Genomic DNA, 14,885 nt, shown 5'->3' with positions numbered 1-14,885 from the left:
GGGAACTTCAACATCAGAAAAGAGAAAGGATATGGGAAGTCCTAAATCTAAGCTCTTTGAAGGAGAGATGTTTAGAGATATTAAAGGTTAGGAACACAGAAAAAGGGCAGTGGAAATTGGCATGTTAGTTTTCAGATTTCATGCTGCATATGTTGCCTATTTGGTACTAACCTATACATGCAGACAGTACTTTGTGAGCTGTTTTGTGTTATTACTTGGATTATAACAGTGAAACCAGGAGATACATGGAAGCAAGTACTCCTTCACTGAGTTTTTAAAAAGTTATCCTAGTGTCTCTATAATGTAACCAATTACTTAGTGGAAATGTACAGATAGAGGCTGAGAATGGCTACCATTTTTGGGAGGGACAGAGGAAGAGAATCTAATAAAGTGGCAAACAGAATAGTAGAATATAAGTAATGGCGTGGAAATTAAGAAGAGAGAGAGGGAATAATTAATATTGCCAATGGCTGAAGAGACGTTAAGTAGAATGAAGACTGAAAGAACTCATTGGGTTTGCCAAGTAGGGAACTATTGGTGGTCTTAGCAAGAACAGTTTATGTAGAATGATGAGGGTAGAAAATATGGAAATCAGCCTGTCATAAATTAGAATAAATGAGGGGAGGAGTGGGAATATCAATAACATCACTATCACATTTATGTATCCATAACCAATGTGTAATATTGGATTGTATCTGTAAAAAATTTACAAATTATATATCTAGATAATACTATACTAGCTGGCATTGAAATCTATCCTTCTTGAGCCAACACAGCTGTAGGAAAATGAATCTTCCCTCAATTTCTTGGTGTTCCTATGAGGTCCTGACCATCTAAACTACAGAAATTGATACACTATGAGATAATGTTTGCTTTATTTGCCCCAGAAAAAAATGTTCTCTTCATATAGTATGGATACTAGATCTGCGTCTTTTGTCTCCTTAATTGTAGTCAGTTGATCCCATCTAGAGATTAAGAGTTCTCCTAATTTACCCAGAGCCAAACACTTACATTCTGGGGTAGGGACCTTCACCCTCTTCAGAAAGAGACCTTTGAAGGAAATAAGACCTTTGAAGGAAAAAAAATGTATGTTTACATTTCAAATGAAGAGAAAACCCTGAGTAGTAAACTCAGAGATGCTAGTGTTATTTTCCCTCTAGAAGCATATTTACACTCAAAGTGTAAGAACTCAAAATTCTTTCCCTTTTCTTCCCAAGGTGAATATGCTTACATTAGGAATAAAAGGTTTTCCTCCCTTAATTTAAGAGGGAAGGAGGGACAACTGTCCCTCTACTATATAAGCCCCTAGATCCGTATTTTCAGAGTCTCTCTCCCACGGTACCATCTTTGCATATGTGTGGAACTACCTATTTGACTATATGTGGCCTCTCATCTGGTCACCTAGGTGGTACTAGCCTTGGGGGACCACTGCTACAATGTTACTCTGGCTGCTGTTATTGTAAGAAAATAAAGCTCCGATTTCTGTTCCAGATGTCTGATATATCTACTATTATCTATTTATCTGTCTCTCTATCTGTCCATCTGTATTAGTCTGTTTCCACAATGCCAATAAACACATACCTGAGACTGGGCAATTTATAAAAGAAAGAGGTCTAATGGACTTACAGTTCCAAATGGGTGTGGAGGCCTCACAATCATGCTAGAAGGCAAGGAGGTGGAAGTCACATTTTACATGGATGGCAGCAGGCAAAGAGAGAGAGCTCGTGCAGGGAAATTCTTGTTTTTCAAGCCATCAGATCTACTGAGACTTATTCACTATCATGAGAACAGCATGGGAAAGACTCACCCCCATGATTCAATTACCTCCCACTGGGTTCTTCCCATGAACTGTGGGAATTGTGGAAGTTACAATTCAAGATGAGATTTGGGTGGGGACACAGGCAAACAATATCACCATCTATCTATCTATTTATCAATATATAAATGTGAAAGTAGGGTAACATCTCAGACCCATCACAGTTTCTGACTTACCATCAGCTAGACCATGTTATCTTGACTATCATATAGTTACCATAGATGAATAACTGAATTCTAGTTATTGCAATGTGAGTGGAAATGATGTCTGTCACTTCCAGGCCTGATTCTTAAACATTATTTGTTTTGTCCTCTATGTATTTTCTCTTTCTGTTCAACTGGGATTGCCAGCGATCTTGGAAACCACTTTTTGAAAATGGCTGATTTGCTATGAGTCTGGGTTTCTGAAAGACTGCCTACTTACCCACTCCTCTCACCTCCTTTGCCTTGCAGGCCAGAAACATTGATTCTTCACTGCTGTTTGAGTGAGACATAAATTTCTATTTTGTCTATTTGCTAGAGCAGTTAAGAACAATACTGTATTTACACATGATAGAGTGGGTAAGAGCTTATTTTAGGGACAGATTGCATGTAAATAAATTACTAACTGTTCGATCTTCAGCAAAATACTTAATCTTTCTGTTCCTCATTTGCTCATCTGTAAACTGGGATAACTCTTAGGGCTTTTCTTGAGATTAAATTAATATATTTAAAGTGCTTAGAACAATGTCTAGCACATAGAAAATAGCCTGAAATACTTTGTTATTATTATTATTATACATTCATTACTTGATTTTTCTCTTAAGATAAGTTTTCAAGAATAATCCCTGTAGATAAATGTAGATTTAGTTCATTTATCTTGATGATTAGATTATATTCCATTTTATTAAGGCCCAGACTTAGTTATTTCTTGAATACAAACTATAAGAACACAAGTGTGAAGAACATGTAACAGCTTCAGAATTGTAGTTATTTCTGTGGAAGAAAGAAAGAGGGGAGGGGATGCAATTGTGATGGAATTTTGATAATTATGGGTGGTAAATACATAGGTTTCTTTTATATTATACCTGTATTTTCTCCAATTTTGAAATACTATATAATTAAAATAAATTGCAAATTACTTTGTATGACCTTTTTCTAGTAAACAATAAATTTTCATATAAATTTGTGCATTTTACTCATTTATAGCTTTTTTCTAAGTCATTTATAAGTTTTGTGTTTTTCTGTACCATTAATGGAATAGTGCAGTTTTGAAAATAGCCCAAAGTATTCAATTCTTAAACATGGATGGTATAAATATGACATAGTAAACTTAATCCAACTATTAGTATTGCTATATTTTATTGAATCTAATACACCATCAAGTGTAAAATTTTACATAGCATTAAGAAAGAAAAATATTCTGATTTTAAGAAATCATGAAGTATAAGATGCATTCTAATTTTAGAGATGTTAAAATGTAAAAAAAAATGGTGTGTTGGAAATAATAAAATATATTTTTTCTAATAGCAGTTTTCATTTCTTCAATAGACATAAATATCAAAGATTTAATTTAGTTTGTTTTTTAGTCAGCTTTACTGAAGTATGTTTTATATAAAATTTTTTAAACTAAATTTAAAGGTTCAATTTGATGAATTTTGATAGTTATATTGTGTAGTAGATCATTTTTGTCACCTCTTTACTCTAAGTTTCCTTTCTGTGACCCTTTACCTGTAACAACCACTATTCGGGTTTTGTAGTTAAATTTTTCCTTTTCTAGAAGTTCATTTAAATGAAATGATACCATATGTAGTCTTCTTGGTCTGGGTTTTTTTTTTTTCCATAGATTATTGGCATATAGACAGGTGGTATTTGGTTATATCAGTATACACTGCACCCTATTTGTAGTCTTTTATCCCTCTCCCCACTCCCACCCTTCCTCCCAAGTCCCCAAAGTCCATTGTATCATTCTTATGCCTTTGCATCCTCGTAGCTTAGCTCCCACATATCAGTGAGAACATACAGTGTTTGGTTTTCCATTCCTGAATTGCTTCACTTAGAATAATAGTCTCCAGTCTCATCCAGGTCACAGAAAATACTGTTAATTCATTCTTTTTTATGACTGAGTAGTATTCCATTGTGTGTGTGTGTATATATATATACACACACACACCACAGTTTCTTTATCCACTCATTGATTGATGGGCATTTGGGTTGGTTCCATGATTTTGCAATTGTGAATTGTGCTGCTATAAACATGTGTGTGCAAGTATCTTTTTCATATAATGACTTCTTTTCTTCAGGGCAGATACTCAGTAGTGGGATTGCTGGATCAAATGCTAGTTCTACTTATAGTTCTTTAAGGAGTCTCCACACTGTTTTCCATTGTGGCTGTACTAATTTACATTCCCACCAGCAGTGTAGAAGTGTTCCCTGTTCACTGCATCCACGCCAACATCTACTGTTTTTTGATTTTTTTATTATGGTCATTCTTGCAGGAGTAGGTGGTATCACACTGTGGTTTTGATATGCATTTCCCTGATCATTAGCAATGTTGAACATTTTTTCATGTGTGTCGGTCATTGTACATCTTCTTTTGGGAATTATCTATTCATGTTTTTAGCCCACTTTTTGATGGGATTATTTTTTTCTTGCTGATTTGTTTGAGTTAATTGTAGACTCTGCATATTAGTCCTTTGTCGGATGTATAGATTGTGAAAATTTTCTCCCACTCTATGGGTTGTCTGTTTACTCTGGTGACTGTTCCTTTTGCCATGCAAAAGCTCTTTAGTTTAATTAAGTCCCAGTTATTTACTCTTTTTTATTGCATTTGCTTTTGGGTTCTTGGTCATAAAATCCTTGCCTAAGCCAATGTCTATAATCTTCTAGAATTTTTAGTTTCAGGTCTTAAATTTAAGTCCTTAATCAATCTTGAGTTGATTTTTGTGTAAAGTTTGAGATGAGGATCCATTTTCATTCTCCTACATATGGCTAGGCAATTATCCCAGCACTATTTGTTGAAAATGGTGTCTTTTCACTGCTTTATGTTTTTGTTTGCTTTGTTGAAGATAAGATGGCTGTAAGTATTTGGGTTTACTTCTGGGTTCTCTATTCTGTTCCATTGGTCTGTGTGCCCATTTTTATACCAGTATCATGCTATTTTGGTGACTATGGCCTTAAAGTATAGTTTGAAATCAGGTAGTGTGATGCCTCCAGGTTTGTTCCTTTTGCTTAGTCTTGCTTTGGCTAGGCAGTCTCCAAAAAATTTTTTTTTTTATAATTTTGTGAAGAATGATGGTGGTATTTTGATGGGGATTGCATTGAATTTGTAGATTGCTTTTGTCGGTATGGTTATTTTTACAACATTGATTCTATCCATCCATGAGCATGGGATATGTTTCCATTTGTTCATGATGTCTTTGATTTCTTTCAGCAGTGTTCTGCAGTTTTCCTTGAGAGGTCTTTTGCCTCCTTGGTTATGTATATTTCTAAGTTTATTCTATTTTTATTTATTTATTTATTTGCAGCTATTGTAAAAGGGGTTGAGTTCTTCATTTGATTCTCCACTTGGCCACTGTTATTGTATAGAAGAGCTATTGATTTTTGTACATTAATCCTGTTGCTGAATTCTTTTATGAGTTCTAGGAGCTTTCTGGAGGAGTCTTTACGGTTTTCGAGTTAAATGATCATATGGTCAGCAAACAGTGACAGTTTGACTTCCCCTTCGCTGATTTGGATGCCCTTTATTTCTTTCTCTTGTCTGATTGCTGTGACTAAGCCTTCCAGTACTATGTTGAAGAGGAGTGGTGAGAGTGGGCATCCTTCTCTTGTTCCAGTTCTCAGAGGGAAGGCTTTCAGCTTCTCCCCTTTCAATATTATGTTGGCTGTGGCTTTGTAAGAGATGGTTTTCATTAAATTGAGGTATGTCCCTTGTATGCTGATTTTGCTGAGAGTTTTAATCAAGGGATGCTGGATTTTATCAAATGCTTTTCCTGCATCTAGTGAAATGATCATGTGATTTTTGTGTTTAATTCTGTTTATGTGGTATATCACATTTATTGACTTGAGTATATCAAACCATTCCTGCATCCCTGGTGTGAAACCCACTTGATCATGGTGGATTATCTTTTTGATGTGTTGCTGGATTTTGTTAGCTAGTATTTTGTTAAGAATTTTAGGACCCAGAGCAAAATAGCTGAATAGGAAAAGCTCCAGTCTCTAGCTCCCAGCGTGAGTGACACAGAAGACTGCAGGTGATTTCTGCATTTTCAACTGAGGTACTGCGTTCATCTCACTGGGGAGTGCCAGACAATCAGTGCTGGTCAGCTGGTGCAGCCCAACCAGCAAGAGCTGAAGCAGGGCGAGACATCGCCTCACCTGGGAAGCACAAGGGGGAAGGGAATCCTTCTTCCTAGCCAGGGGAACTGAGACATACAACACCTGGAAAATTGGGTAACTCCCACCCTAATACTGCACTTTACCAAGGGTCTTAGCAAACCAGGAGATTATATTCCACACCTGGCCTGGAGGGTCCCACGTGCACGGAGCCTCCCTCATTGCTAGCACAGCAGTCTGCCATCTAACTGCAAGGCAGCAGCGAGGCTGGGGGAGGGGTGCCCACCATTGCTGAGGCTTAAGTAGGTAAACAAAGCCACCAGGAAGCTCGAACTGGGTGGAACCCACAGCAGCTCAAGGAGGCCTGCCTGTCTCTGTAGATTCCACCTCTGGGGACAGGGCATAGCTAAACAAAAAGCAGCTGAAACCTCTTCAGATGCAAATGACCCTGTCTGACAGCTTTGAGAGAGCGGTGGATCTCCCAACACAGAGGTTGAGATCTGAGAACGGACAGACTGCCTGCTCAAGTGGGTCCCTGACCCCTGAGTAGACTAACTGGGAGACAGCCGACACTAGGTGCAGACCAACATCCCACACCTCACACGGTGGGGTACACCCCTGAGATGAAGCTTCCAGAACAAGAATCAGACAGGAACACTCGCTGTTCAGCAATATTTTATCTTCTGCAACCTCCGCTGCTGATACCCAGGCAAACAGGGTCTAGAGTGGACCTCAAGCAATCTCCAACAGACCTACAGCTGAGGGTCCTGACTGTTAGAAGGAAAACTAACAGAAAGGACACCCACACCAAAACCCCATTAGTCTATCACCATCAGCAAAGACCAGAGGCAGATAAAACCACAAAGATGGGGGAAAAGCAGGGGAGAAAAGCTGGAAATTCAAAAAATAAGAGTGCATCTCCGCCTCGAAAGGAATGCAGCTCATCGCCAGCAATGGATCAAAGTTGGACAGAGAATGACTTTGGTGAGTTGAGAGAAGAAGGCTTCAGTCCATCAAACTTCTCAGAGCTAAAAGAGGAGTTACGTACCCAGCACAAAGAAACTAAAAATCTTGAAAAAAGAATGGAAGAATGGATAACTAGAATAATAAATGCAGAGAAGGCCATAAAGGAACTGACAGAGATAAAAAACATGACATGAGAAATATGTGACAAATGCACAAGCTTCAGTAACTGACTCGATCAACTGGAAGAAAGAGTATCAGCGATTGAGGATCAAATGAATGAAATGAATCGAGAAGAGAAATCTAAAGAAAAAAGAGGAAAGAGAAATGAACAAAGCCTTCAAGAAGTATGGGATTATGTGAAAAGACCAAATCTATGTCTGATTGGGGTGCCTGAAAGTGAGGGGGAAAATGGAACCAAGTTGGAAAACACTCTTCAGGATATCATCCAGGAGAACTTCCCCAACCTAGTAAGACAGGCCAACATTCAAATTCAGGAAATACAGAGAACGCCACAAAAATACTGGTCGAGAAGAGCAACTCCAAGACACGTAATTGTCAGATTCACCAAAGTTGAAATGAAGGAAAAACTGTTAAGGGCAGGTAGAGAGAAAGGCCGGGTTACCCACAAAGGGAAGCCCATCAGACTAACAGCAGATCTCTCGGCAGGAACTCTACAAGCCAGAAGAGAGTGGGGGGCAATATTCAACATTCTTAAAGAAAAGAATTTTAAACCCAGAGTTTCATATGCAGCCAAACTAAGTTTCATAAGTGAAGGAGAAATAAAATCCTTTACAGACAAGCAAATGCTTAGAGATTTTGTCACCACCAGGCCTGCCCTACAAGAGACCCTGAAGGGAGCACTAAACATGGAAAGGAACAACCGGTACCAGCCATTGCAAAAACATGCCAAAATACATCAACTAACGAGCAAAATAACCAGCTAATATCACAATGACAAGACCAAGTTCACACATAACAATATTAACTTTAAATGTAAATGGACTAAATGGTCCAATTAAAAGACACAGACTGGCAAAGTGGATCAAGAGTCAAGACATATCAGTTTGCTGTATTCAGGAGACCCATCTCACATGCAGAGACACACATAGTCTCAAAATAAAGGGATGGAAGAAGATCTACCAAGCAAATGGAGAACAACAAAAAGCAGGGGTTGCAATCCTAGTCTCTGATAAAACAGACTTTGAACCATCAAAGATCAAAGGAGACAAAAAAGGCCGTTACATAATGGTAGAGGTATCAATTCAATAGGAAGAGCTAACTATCCTAAATACATATGCACCCAATACTGAAGCACCAAGATTCATAAACCAAGTCCTTAGAGACTTACAAAGAGACTTAGACTCCCATACAATAATAATGGGAGACTTCAACACCCCACTGTCAACATTAGACAGATCAACGAGACAGAAAGTTAACAAGGATATCCAGGAATTGAACTCATCTCTGCACCAAGCGGACCTAATAGACATCTACAGAACTATCCACCCCAAATCAACAGAATGTACATTCTTCTCAGCACATCGCACTTATTCCAAAATTGACCACATAATTGGAAGTAAAGCACTCCTCAGCAAATGTACAAGAACAGAAATTATAACAAACTGTCTCTCAGACCACAGTGCAATCAAACTAGAACTCAGGACTAAGAAACTCAATCAAAACTGCTCAACTATATGGAAACTGAACAACCTGCTCCTGAATGACTACTGAGTCCATAACGAAATGAAGGCAGAAATAAAGATGTTCTTGGAAACCAATGAGAACAAAGATACAACATACCAGAATCTCTGGGCCACATTTAAAGTAGTGTGTAGAGGGAAATTTATAGCACTAAATGCCCACAAGAGAAAGCTGGAAAGATCTAAAATTGACACTCTAACATCACAATTAAGAGAACTAGAGAAGCAAGAGCAAACACATTCAAAAGCTAGCAGAAGGCAAGAAATAACTAATATCAGAGCAGAACTGAAGGAGATAGAGACACAAAAAACCCTCCAAAAAATCAGTGAATCCAGGAGCTGGTTTTTTGAAAAGAACAGCAAAATTGACAGACCACTAGCAAGACTAATAAAGAAGAAAAGAGAGAAGAATCAAATAGATGCGATAAAAAATGATAAAGGGGATATCACCACTATCACCACTGACCCCACAGAAATACAAACTACCATCAGAGAATACTATAAACACCTCTATGCAAATAAACTAGAAAATCTAGAAGACATGGATAATTTCCTGGACACTTAAACTCTCCCAAGACTAAACCAGGGAGAAGTTGAATCCCTGAATAGACCAATAGCAGGCTCTGAAATTGAGGCAACAATTAATAGCCTACCAACCAAAAAAAGTCCAGGACCAGATGGATTCACAGCTGAATTCTACCAGAGGTGCAAGAAGGAGCTGGTACCATTACTTTTGAAACTATTCCAATCAATAGAAAAAGAGTGAATCCTCCCTAACTCATTTTATGAGGCCAACATCATCTTGATACCAAAGCCTGGCAGAGATACAACAAAAAAAGAGAATTTTAGACCAATATCCCTGATGAACATGGATGCAAAAATCCTCAATAAAATACTGGCAAACCGAATCCAACAGTGCATCAAAAAGCTTATTCACCATGATCAAGTGGGCTTCATCCCTGGGATGCAAGGCTGGTTCAACATACGCAAATCAATAAACGTAATCCAGCATATAAACAGAACCAAAGACAAGAACCACATGATTATCTCTATAGATGCAGAAAAGGCCTTTGACAAAATTCAACAGCCCTTCATGCTAAAAACGCTCAATAAATTCGGTATTGATGGAACGTACCTCAAAATAGTAAGAGCTATTTATGACAAACCCACAGCCACTATCATACTGAATGGGCAAAAACTGGAAGTATTCCCTTTGAAAACTGGCACAAGACAGGGATGCCCTCTCTCACCACTCCTATTCAACATAGTGTTGGAAGTTCTGGCTAGGGCAATCAGGCAAGAGAAAGAAATAAATGGTATTCAGTTAGGAAAAGAAGAAGTCAAATTGTCCCTGTTTGCAAATGACATGATTGTATATGGAGACACCCCATTGTCTCAGCCCAAAATCTCCTGAAGCTGATAAGCAACTTCAGCAAAGTCTCAGGATACAAAATTAATGTGCAAAAATCACAAGCATTCTTATACACCAGTAACAGACAAACAGAGAGCGAAATCACGAATGAGCTCCCATTTACAATAGCTTCAAAGAGAATAAAATACCTAGGAATCCAACTTACAAGGGATGTGAAGGACGTCTTCAAGGAGAACTACAAACCACTGCTCAGCGAAATAAAAGAGGACACAAACAAATGGAAGAACATACCATGCTCGTGGATAGGAAGAATCAATATCGTGAAAATGGCCATACTGCCCAAGGTAATTTATAGATTCAATGCCATCCCCATCAAGCTATCAACGACTCTCTTCACAGAATTGGAAAAAACTGCTTTAAAGTTCATATGGAACCAAAAAAGAGCCCACATTGCCAAGACAATCCTAAGTCAAAAGAACAAACCTGGAGGCATCATGCTACCTGACTTCAAACTATACGACAAGGCTACAGTAACCAAAACAGCATGGTTCTGGTACCAAAACAGAGATATAGACCAGTGGAACAGAACTGTGTCCTCAGAAATACTACCACACATCTACAACCATGTGATCTTTGACAAACCCGAGAAAAACAAGAAATGGGGAAAGGATTCCCTATTTAATAAATGGTGCTGGGAAAATTGGCTAGCCATAAGTAAAAAGCTGAAACTGGATCCTTTCCTTTCTCCTTATATGAAAATTAATTCAAGATGGATTAGAGATTTAAATGTTAGACCTAATACCATAAAAACCCTAGAAGAAAACCTAGGTAATACCATTCAGCACATAGACGTGGGCAAGGACTTCATGTCTAAAACACCAAAAGCAATGGCAACAAAAGCCAAAATTGACAAATGGGACCTAATTAAACTAAAGAGCTTCTGCACAGCAATAAAACTACCATCAGAGTGAACAGGCAACCTACAGAATGGGAGAAAATTTTTGCAATCCACTCATCTGACAAAGGGCTAATATCCAGAACCTACAAAGAACTGAAACAAATTTACAAGAAAACAGCAACCCCATCAAAAAGTGGGCAAAGGATATGAACAGACACTTCTCAAAAGAAGACATTTATGCAGCCAACAGACACATGAAAAATGCTCATCATCACTGGCCATCAGAGAAATGCAAATCAAAACCACAATGAGATACCATCTCACACCAGTTAGAATGGCGGTCATTCAAAAGTCAGGAAACAACAGGTGCTGGAGAGGATGTGGAGAAATAGGAACACTTTTACACTGTTGGTGGGACTGTAAACTAGTTCAACCATTGTGGAAAACAGTATGGCGATTCCTCAAGGATCTAAAACTAGAAATACCATTTGACCCAGCCATCCCATTACTGGGTATATACCCAAAGGATTATAAATCATGCTGCTATGCATATACATGCACACGTATGTTTATTGTGGCACTATGCACTATTCAGAAAGACTTGGAATCAACCCAAATGTCCATCAATGACAGACTGGATTAAGAAAATGTGGCACATATACACCATGGAATACTATGCAGCTATAAAAAAGGATGAGTTTGTGTCCTTTGTAGGGACATGGATGCAGCTGGAAACCATCATTCTCAGCAAACTATTGCAAACACAGAAAACCAAACACCGCATCTTCTCATTGATAGGTGGGAATTGAACAATGAGATCACTTGGACTCGGGAAGGGGAACATCACGCACCAGGGCCTATTATGGGGAGGGGGGAGAGGAGGGATGGCATTGGATGTTATACCTGAAGTTAATGACGAGTTGACGGGTCCTGAAGTGTTGATGGGTGCAGCACACCAACATGGCACAAGTATATATATGCAGCAAACCTGCACATTGTGCACATGTACCCTAGGACTTAAAGTATAATACTAACAACAAAAAAAAAAGAATTTTAGCCTCTATGTTCATCAGGGATATTGGTCTGTAATTTTCTTTTTTTGTTATATCCTTTCCTGATTTTGGTATTAAGTTGATGCTGACCTCATAGGATGAATTAGGGAGAGTTCCCTCTTTCTCTGTCTTGTGGAATAGTGTCAAAAGGATTGGCACCAATCTTCTTTGGATGTTTAGTAGAATTCTGCTGTGAATTCGTCTGGTCCTGGACTTTTTTTGTTGGTAATTTTTAAATTACCATTTCAATCCCACTACTTGTTATTGGTGTGTTCAGGGTATCTAATTCTTCCTGATTTAAGCTAGGAGAATTGTATTTTTCCAGTAATTCATTTATCTTTTCTAGGTTTTCTATTTGATGTGCATAAAAGTTTACATAGTAGCCTTGAATGATCTTCTGTATTTCAGTGGTGTCAGTTGTAATATCTCCTGTTTCATTTCTTAATGAGGTTATTTGGATTTTCTCTCTTTTTCATTACTCTTGGTAATGGTCTTTCAATTTTATTTGTCTTTTCAAAGAACAGGCTTTTTGTTTCATTTATATTTTGTTTTTTTTTTTTGTTGTTGTTGTTTCAATGTCATTTATTTCTGCTCTGATTTTCATATTTCCTTTTTGCTGCTGAGTTTGGATTTGACTTGCTCTTGTTCCTCTAGTTCTTTGATGTATAACCTTCGAAAGTCTGTTTGTGCTCTTTCAGTCTTTTTAATGAAGGCATTTAGGGCTATGAACTGTCCTCTTAGCACCACGTTTGCTGTATCCCAGAGGTTTTGATAGGTTCTGTCATTATTGTCATTTAGTTTGAAGAATGTTTTAATTTCCAACTTGATTTAGTTTTTGACCCAATGCTCATTCAGGAGCAGGTTATTTAATTTCCATGTATTTGCATGGTTTTGAAGGTTCCTTTTGGAGCTGATTTCCAGTTTTATTCCACTATGGTCTGAGAGAGTGCTTGATATAATTTCAAATTTCTTAAATTTAATGAGGCTCATTTTGTGGCCTATCATATGATCTATCCTGGAGAAAGTTCCCTGTGCTCTTGAATAGAATGTATATTCTACGGTTGTTGGATGGAAAGTTCTGTATATATCTGTTAAGCCCATTTGTTTTGTGGTATTTGTTTCATGGATTCAACAAAGAATCCATTGTTTCTTTGTTGACTGTATGTCTTGATGACCTGTCTAGTGCTGTAATTGTTTTGTAAATTTGGGAGCTCCAGTGTTATGTGCATACATGTTTAGGATTATGATATTTTCCTGTTAGACAAGGCCTTTTTACCATTATATAATGTCCCTCTTTGTCTTTTTTAACTACTGTTGCTTTAAAGTTTGTTTTGTCTTCCGTAAGAATAGCTACCCCTGCTTACTTTTAGTGTCCATTTGCATGAAATGTCCTTTTCTACCCCTTTAAATTTATGTGAGTTCTTATGTGTTAGCTGAGTTTCCTGAAGGCAGCAGACAATTGGTTGGTGAGTTCTTATCCGTTCTGCAGTTCTGTATCTTTTAAGTGGAGCATGTATGCCATGTGTATTCAATGTTAGTATTGAGATGGGAGGTACCATTGCATTCATCATGGTATTTGTTGTCTGTGTACCTTGGTTTTTTGCTTTCTGTTTTTGCTTTTCAAATTGTATTTTTGTTTTATAGGTCCTGCCTGACTTATGCTTTAAAGAGGTCCTATTTTGATGTGTTTCCAGAATTTGTTTCAAGATTTAGAGCACCTTTTAGCAATTCTTGCAGTGGTGGCTTTGTGGTGGTAAATTTCTCAGCATTTATTTGTCTGAAAAAGACTGTATCTTTTCTTCATATATGATGCTCAGTTTTGCTGGATACAAAATTCTTGGCTAATAATTGTTTTGTTTGGGGAGGCTGAAGATAGGACCCCAATCCCTTCTAGCCTGTAGGGTTTCTGTTGATAAATCTGCTGTTAATTTAGGTTTTCTTTCATAGGTTACCTGGTGTTTCTGTCTCACAGCTCTTAAGATACTTTCCTTTATTTTAACTTTAGATAACCTGATGACAGTGTACCTAGGTAATGATATTTTTGCAATGAATTCCCCAGATGTTCTTTGTACTTCTTGTATTTTGTTATCTAGGTCTCTAGCAAGGCCAGGGGAGTTTTCTTTGATTGTTCCCCCAAATATGTTTGCCAAACTTTTAGATTTCTGTTCTTCTTCTGGAAAACCAATTATTCTTAGATTTGGTTGTTTAACATATCCCAGACTTCTTGGAGGCTTTGTTCATATTTTCTTATTCTTTTTTCTTTGTCTGTGTTGGATTGGGTTAAATAGAAGACTTTGTCTTTGAGCTCTGAATTTCTTTCTTCTACTCATTCAATTCTATTGCTTAGACATCCCAGAGTATTTTGCATTTCTAAGTGTGTCCAGTGTTTCCTGAAGCTTTTATTGTTTTCTGTTTATACCATCTATTCCTTTGAATATTTCTCCCTTCACTTTTTGTATCATTTTTTGCATTTCCTTCCATTTGGGCTTCACCATTCTCTGGTGCCTCCCTGATTAGCTTAATAACTAACATCCTGAATTCTTTTTCAGGTAAATCAGAAACTTCTTCATTGTTTGGATCCATTGCTGGTGAGCTAGTGTAATTTTTGGGGAGTGTTGAAGAGCCTTGTTTTGTCATATTACCAGAGTTGGTTTTCTGATTCCTTCTTATTTGGGTAGGCTCTGTTAGAGGGAAGGTCTAGGACTGAAGGCTATTGTTCAGATTCTTTTGTCCCATGGGGTGTGGTAGTGGGATGTAGTACTCTCCCC

The 14,885-nt window shown here is 37.8% G+C and overlaps 1 long non-coding RNA gene across 1 annotated transcript in view; it reads right to left on the bottom strand.

The window, feature by feature from the left end:
• Positions 1-671: 671 nt before the first annotated feature.
• LOC144340987 (uncharacterized) overlaps positions 672-14,885 on the bottom strand; it is a 124,228-nt gene continuing 110,014 nt past the window's right edge. The window contains exons 5-6 of the long non-coding RNA XR_013417525.1: positions 1,012-1,050; positions 672-833 (exon numbers count right to left, since the gene is read on the bottom strand). This is a non-coding gene — a long non-coding RNA (uncharacterized LOC144340987). The remainder of the gene's footprint in view (positions 834-1,011; positions 1,051-14,885) is intronic.

The sequence above is a fragment of the Macaca mulatta genome, chromosome 5 (genome assembly GCF_049350105.2).
Source record: "Macaca mulatta isolate MMU2019108-1 chromosome 5, T2T-MMU8v2.0, whole genome shotgun sequence".
Taxonomy (NCBI): domain Eukaryota; kingdom Metazoa; phylum Chordata; class Mammalia; order Primates; family Cercopithecidae; genus Macaca; species Macaca mulatta.
Note: the sequence above shows the minus strand (reverse complement) of the source record. Positions and strands in the feature narration are given on the sequence as shown.